Raw genomic sequence first — 8,020 nt, forward strand, 5'->3', positions numbered from 1 at the left:
TCACTTCCACTCATATTTTATTGGCTGAAGGCAAGTCACCAGCCACACTTAACTTTAAGAGGGCAGGAAATTGCAATCTTAACAAGGACCAAGAAGGAGGAAAACTAGAATATTTGTGAGTAGGTCTCATTATTATCATATTGTCTATTACCTGTGACTGACTCATGGGAGTTTAATGATACAGTGTGGTTTGAGAATATAGCATTGAGTGTGTGACTCCATGAGAGTGGACCCTGAAGGTCTGTGATAAGATCTAGTGTCTTGTGGGAGAAAGCTATTTAACTAATAAGTTAGCTTTGTGGTCCTCCACTTGTTGTCACATTCGCTGTAATTCAAGGAAGGTGATAAAAACTGTATCTCTTATAAGCATACTTAGTTGTCCCTTATGAGAACTTTTTATTGTTCTAGGAACTAACAAAAGCTTTGTCTTCCATTGACAAGTTGGCATGTTTCCAGTTGGAAATTAATTAGAAGCTGTTGACTCTGCAGAGAACTAGATTATGAGCTTTGAATTAGCCCCAAGAGTTAACCTATTTTCTTATCTGCTTTTAACCTTGTTTCCTCCGTTGTAATTAATTGTAAAACAATGGTATTATATTTGTCCTTTAGATAAACTACCTCAAGCCCTTTTGTGAGAGATGGAGAATGAACAAAGAACTGGAAGTTGGGGGAATAAAAAAAAACAACTTGTCACTTTGTTAAAAACAATAGCTTTCCTGGTGGTGATGTTGTACTATAGTAATGGGCTTTCCAGTTGGTGCTAGGGGTAAAGAGCCCTCCTGTCAAAGAAGATGTAAAGAGACGTGGGTTCGATCCTTGGGTGGGAAAGATCCCCTGGAGGAGGGCATGGCAACCCACTCCAGCATTCTTGCATAGAGAATCCTCTGGACAGAGGAGCCTGGTGGGCTAATAGGGTCGCAAAGAGTCAGACACGACTGAAGTGACTAAGCATGCATGCACTATAGTAATGCAAGATGTTGCTACTGGGGTCAACTGTGCAAAGGATGCACAGGGTTCCTGTGAGTTGTTTCTTACAACTGCATGTGAATCTCTAACTATCTCAAAGTTAAAAGCTTAAAAAAAAAAAAAAAATCTATAATAGCTTCCCAAAGACGCTGCTAGTGCAGATGCTTTAAGTTTTTTTAAAGGATTTGAAAATGTCAAGATTCTCTTTCAAACCAATAATGTAATGAAATTCCCAATTTACCATGCAATAGGAATCATTGTGGCAATGACTTGAAACCACAGACAAAGGATATTTCCATGAATTACTTAAAAAGAAAAGGCACAAAATTCATATACGAAAAAAGTGAGACGCATCGCTGAAGTCTCCCCACCTCCAAGTGCTGTCATGTCAAAGTCAGAGTCTCCCAAAGAACTCAAGCAGCTACAAAACTTTTCGTCAGACGTCTGAGCTTTGAAACAACCGATGAGAGTCTGAGGGGCCATTTTGAGCAATGGGGAACGCTCACAGACTGTGTGGTGACGAGGGCTTCGAACAGCAAGCACTCCAGAAGCTTCGGGGTTGTCACGTGGAGAAGGTGGATGCGCTCATGAAGGTAAGGCCACGCAAGGTGATGAAGAATTGTGGAGCCCAAGGGCTATCTCAGGAGAAGATTCTCAAAGACCTGGTGCCCACTTAACTGTGAAAGATTTTTATGGGTGGTACTAAAGAAGACACTGAAAAACATTACCTGAGAGATTATTTTGAAACATATGAGGAAACTGACGTGTCTGAAATCATGACTGACTGAGCCAGTGGCAAAAAGAGAGGCTTTGTTTTTGCAACCTTTGATACCATGACTCCAGAGACAAGACTGTCATTCAGAAATTCCATCCTGTGAATGGCCACAACGGTGAAGTAAAGAAAGCCCCATCCAAACAAGAGATGGCTAGTATTTCATCTGGCCAAAGAGGTGAAAGAGATTCTGGAAACTTTGGTGGTGGTCGTGGAATGGTTTCTGTGGGAATGACCACTTTGGTCATGGTGGAAACTTCAGTGGTGAAGGTGGCATTGGTGGCAGCCATGGCGATGATGGATATGGCGGCAGTAGGGACAGCTGTAATGGATTTGGTGATGATGGAAGCAATGTTCAAGGTGGCAGAATCTACAATGATTTTGGCAGTTACAACAATCAGTCTTCAAATTTCAGACCCATGACAGGAAGAAACTTTGGAGGCAGAAGTTCAGGCCCTTGTGATGGTTGAGATCGGTACTTTGCCAAATCTTGAAACCGAGATGGCCATGGTGGTTCCGGCCACAGCAGTAGCTACGGTAGTGGCAGAGGTTTTATTTACTGCTAGGAAACAAAGCTTAGCAGGAGAGGAAAGCCAGAGACGGGACAGGGAAGCTACAGATTACAACAGATTTGTGAATTTAGCCAAGCAGAGTGGTGACAGGACCTGGCTGCTACAAAGACATGTTTTAGACAATACTCACGTGTATGGGTAAAAAACTTGAGGACTCTACTTGTGATTAATTGTATAACAGTTTATTTCAGTTTCTGTTCTGTGGAAAGTGTAAAGCATTCCAACAAAAGGTTTCAATGCAGGTTTTTTTTTTTTTTAAACCCATGCTGTTGATTGCTAAATGTAATAGTCTGATCATGATGCAGAATAAATGTGTATTTTTTTCAATGTTCTGTGTAAAGTTAGTCTGCTCTGAAACCATTTTGGTAAATTACCCCCAGTGTGAAGCTAGAATTCCTTCAGAGTAATGCCAGTTTCCATTTGAAATTTATTTACAACCTGCTTTGATGGAGAAACTGGTGTCTTCAGAACCTTGGTGTAGTTGAGCTGACAGTTATGTGTTGTGACCTGGAGTTCATTGTTAGAAGGGTCACCCATGAAAAGTCATGGAGTTTTTTTGTTTTTTTGATTATTAATGATTGTTGGCACATCCTAAGCAATATATCTAAATTGAGTTATGGTACCAGATAAAGTTATAGATGGGAATGAAGCTTCTGTATCATCCATTATCATGGGTAATCAATAAAAGATTTAATACCCTCTTGAAAAAAAAAATGAGTACTCTCTTCTTTCCTTTCTCTCCTCTCTCTCTGCTCTCTGTCCCCTTACTTCCTTTTCTCCTTCCCTCTCTTTCTCCCTTCCTCCTTTCTTTCTTTCTTTCTTACATTTTTCCTTTTGAAACACAAGTGAATCCCTCCTGTTGCTAAAAACCATGGTAAGCAGTTGATAAGACAGAAAATGTGTCTGCCCACATAGTGCTTATAATTTAAAGGAGGAGACGGTAAAATTGCAGTTGTGATGCATGTTTAGAGTAAAACTGAGAGAGGGCTGAGATGAGGTAAGGGGAGTGAGGAGCTGCTCTAGACAAGGTCGTCATCTGAGAAGAGGAAGCAGAGAGAGAGAGAGATTTGCATGTTTTTGAGAACCTTAAAGGTGACCAGTTTGTCTGGAAGATGGTTGGCAAGGAAAAGGCAAAGATTATCTCGGAAACATTGTGGGCAAAGCAAAAGTGTAGTAACTCCAAACATTGTTATAGGTGACTATCAGCTCAGACTGACATAATTACTGATATTTGTTCTAAATTAAACAAGTTCATTGTTGAACCAATGGAACTTTAAGTAGTCATTGTCTCTCTGATATACTGTTCACATAATCTTCCATATTCATTTTCCAAAGAGAAAGCTAATGAGCAAGAAGGGAAGTGATTACAAAATGGGGTAGAAAAGTTAGGATTAGAACTATTTAGAGAATCCTAGGTATGTAAAGTACCAGCAATAAGGAAAGTCCTTTTGTTGACACACAGAGGACACAATGGAAATTTATTATGATTCTCAGAGCCAGCTCTTTCCATTGGGAATGGATATTCTGCTCCTAGCATCTCGTTCTATCTGCCCAAAATTCTGCTAAACATATTTGTAATCTATTTATTTTATTATTAGAAATATAAGGCCTAAATCCCTTGCAAAGATAATACTATGATTTAATTTACATTAAAGACTAAAAGACTATTTTGGAGAGAGGTTACCTCCTAGGTATAAAGAAGGAATGGCAATAGATGAGAGGATATTAGGATATCAAGAGAACTAAACTCTTTTTTTAGGGCATGTGGCATCTTAGCTCCCCAACCAGGGATCAAACCTACATCCCCTGCACTGGAGGCATGGAGTTTTAACCACTGGCCTACCAGGGAATTCTCGAGGACTAAAATTTCATGGCAACATTTTATTTATTAATATTGTGAGATGGGTACATGGATGATAAAGGTATTAATCTTTATAATGTTTTGGATTTTTGTATTTATTTCTTAATATTTCCCTTTTTATTTATTTATTTTTTTTTAAATTTTTTTTAATATTTCCCTTTTTAAAAGTAGATAATTGCTTGCTCTTTTTTAAAGTTTTTATGTATTTATTTATTTATTTTTGGCTGCACTGGCTCTTCATTGCTGTGCCTAACACTTTCTCTAGTCGCCTTGTGTGGGCTTCCCACTGTGGTGTCTTCTCTTGTTGCAGAGCATGGGCTCTAGGATACGTGAGTTTCAATAGTTGTGCCACACAGACAGGCTTAGTTTACCTGCAGCGTGTGGAATCTTCCCAGACCAGGGATCAAACCCATGTTCCCTGCATTGGCAGGTGGATTCTTAACCACAGGACCATCAGGGAAGTCCAGAAGATTACCTCCTGACTGTGTCCTAAGAGTAATCTTTAAGCAAGTTAGCTCTTAAAATAGAAAAATTAAAGAGGGGACAGATGGAAAGGGCTATGGGAAAGACTGAGTCCACTGCTGAGAGATTTCTCAGCCTTGAAGAAGCTTAGAGAAGAGACTTACACAGTTGACTAAAGGAAGCCCTTCTTTCTAGAGCAGTTAATCTGTTCACGGTCATGGGACCAGTTGGTGGAGCTAGTGGAGGAAACAGGTGGTCAGAGCTTCAAGTCAAGAACTCCTGACTTTAGGCTGTTGCCCAAGAATTGCACCACAACTGCCTGGGATTTTCTCTTTGTTTTATCACTGTTGACACCAAATTTCATTTTAGTGACACAACTACTATCTGGAAGTTAGACATAGACTTGTTATTTAATGGCAAACTGGAGAAAGTATTTTAAACAAGGATGACAAGGGACCCTTCTGGTCCACACTAGGGTTTCCCAGGTGGCTCAGCTGGTAAAGAATCTGCCTGCAGGGAGGGAGACCCAGGTTCAATCCCTGGGTTGGGAAGATCCCCTGGAGAATGGCAACCCACTCCAGTATGCTTGCCTGGAGAATCCCATGGGCACAAGAGCCTGGCCGGCTACAGTCTATGAGTTTGCAGAGTGTGGGACATGACTGAGTGACTGACACATACACAGTAGAGCAAGGAACACGTTTCTGGTAGGAGCCCAACCCAACTGACTTTGCCTCCCATCACTCTAGTCTCTGGTTCTAAGAAACCTACCACCCTCAGCACTGGGGAAGGAAAACTCATTGGGATCACTTGGGGTCAACACTGCATCTCCACTGCCCCTCAAGAACACTCGAGTTCCTCAGGTTATCAGACAGCCAACTGTCACTGGCAGAGAACTTACTTTGATATAAAAGGAAGAACTTAATCAGGTTGGTGTTCCAAGAAACTTCAGAACAGCTGCAACTTGGCTGAGAATCTTGTTTATCTTGTTTATCTCTTTAATTGTGCATATAAGCCCAGAGGCTCTATGATGGCTCTAATACAAAGAATAAATGGTGTGTGGGAATCCAGTAATCAAGAGTCTCCTTTTGTTTCCTGTGTGGTAATTTTTATGGAGACCACCATGATAATTTTCTCTCATGAGGCTGAGACAGAAAGAAAGTGCCAGGAGAAAACTCAGAAGGAATGAACAATTCAGGAAGTGCATCAATTTCATAATCAAACCTGCACATGTTGGGTTTCAAGCAGACTCAAGACTAGCTGGAGCACAGTGATATAAAATCACTTCAACTTCAGAACAAATGCCTTTGTTGATAAAATTGATTATGCCTTTCACATGACTCTTTTTACAGAAACTCCTTGATGGTCTGGTGGTTAGGACTCTGGGTTTTTTAACTGCTGAGGTTTGGGTTCAATCCCTGGTGGGGAAACTTAAGATCCCACAAGTGGTGTGATGCAGCCAACAAGCAAATAATAATATCAGAGGGAAGAAAGAGATACAATATAAACAAAGTAAATAATATATATATAAAACCAACAGCAAATATTTAAAAAAAAAACCTAAACAAATGAAATCTTTTTCTAACCCCGCAGTAGTTTCTCAGTAGTACGCACCTCTACTTGATGTTTACTGAGAAATGTTTTGATCACCACTTTCAAATTTGACTGTGCAAATGAATTATCAGGTTAAAATGCAGATTCTGCTTCAGTAGACAGAGAATGATGGTTGGATGACATCATTGACTCAACAAACATGAGTTTGAGCAAACTCCAGGAGATAGTAAAGGACAGGGAAACCTGGCATGCTGCAGTCCATGGGGTCACAAAGAGTCAGACACGACCTAGTGACTGAACAGCAGCAACAGGATCTGAGATTCTGCATTTCAAGGGGACGGGCCTGAGATTCTGCTTTTTTTGGCCACACTGTGAGTCATATGTGGGATCTTAGCTCACCAACTAGGGATGAACTCATTCCTACTGCAGTGGAAGCATGGTGTCTTACCACTGGACTACCAGGAAAGTCCCAGATTCTGCATTTCTAGCGAGTGCCTAGGAGATACCCTAGCTGGTCTACGTTTTAGATAACCTCTAAACTCATCCAACAGTTACTGTTTTAGATTTTAAAAGACACTCTCTGAAAATAATAAATTAACAACTGGCAACTAGGGTGAGTTTCAGTGACAAAGGCTCATGTCTCTTTGGACCAAGAAGAAACTTTTGTGAGTTGAGATCAAGAGCAAGCTGGTAGACAAAAGCAGTGCCAGGCAAGATGCCACCTGATTGGGAAGTAAGGCTTAGCTGGAATCACCATGTCCATGGGTTATGGCAAACTCAGGTCTCATCAAGGTCGTTTTCAAAATGAATGGTTAGAGTCTGGTTGATGGGGTCCAGCAATAACCATAATGGAGCAAGAGGCAGTGATTTTGTTCCAAAGGTGTCAATCTGGATGGAAAATGGATCCATCTATGTCTCGATGGGAAGAGACAATGTACAGGCTTAAGAAGGTGGCTGAACCTCAGTCAGATGGGCTGTGGCTGTGAGCACAATGACTCCCACAAAGAAGTGTACCAGTGCAGAAATCCAGTCAATCAGGAAGAGTGGACATGCATGTTGAAGGTTAGGGAGAAAGCAGTTAGATCCAGGGGGTCATCCAAGAGACACCAGATGCTAGGATTAGGACAGCAAAGCTAATTTCATGCCCCTGAATTTCAGATGTTAAATGCACTTTGAGACCTGTTTCCAATTAACTCATGAATTAGATGAGATTAAATTAATTGATGCTTTTGAACTGTGATGTTGGAGAAGACTCTTGAGAGTCCTTTGGACTTCAAGAAGGTCAAACCAGTCAATCCTAAAGGCAATCAGTGCTGAATATTCATTGGAAGGACTGTTGCTGAAGTTGAAGCTCCAATACTTTGGCCGCTTGATGAGAAGAACTGACATTTGAAAAGACCCTGCTGCTGGGAAAGATTGAAGGCAGGAGAAGGGGACAACAGAGGATGAGATGGTTGGATGGCATCACCAACTCGATGGACATGAGTTTGAGCAAGCCCTGGGAGTTGGTAATGGACAGGGAAGTGTGGCGTGCTGCAGTCCATGGGGTTGCAAAGAGTCAGACACCACTGAGAGACTGAACTGAACAGAAAATTAGATGAGATGTCTTCAATGCTTGGAGGTAAGTGGTGTTTCAAGAAAAAGTGGGAGCTGTCAGGTATGGTATACCTCCTAGATGCTGAACACTACATAGAATGTTAAGACCCACTACATTTATATGATTAAAGAATTTTGCTCTGGGAAGATAAGAGAATGAGGAAGATGCAATTCTTTGGAGTTACTGGTCGAGCGGAAGTGGGAACTTTGACACAAGTAAGTTCTCATGATCACCTAGAT

The 8,020-nt window shown here is 41.0% G+C and overlaps 1 pseudogene; it reads left to right on the forward strand.

Annotated features, from left to right (window-relative positions):
- The first annotated feature begins 1,351 nt into the window (after positions 1 to 1,351).
- On the forward strand, positions 1,352 to 2,304 carry LOC122423148 (annotated as a pseudogene).
- Positions 2,305 to 8,020: the final 5,716 nt, after the last annotated feature.

Source organism: Cervus canadensis, chromosome 21, assembly GCF_019320065.1.
Source record: "Cervus canadensis isolate Bull #8, Minnesota chromosome 21, ASM1932006v1, whole genome shotgun sequence".
Taxonomy (NCBI): domain Eukaryota; kingdom Metazoa; phylum Chordata; class Mammalia; order Artiodactyla; family Cervidae; genus Cervus; species Cervus canadensis.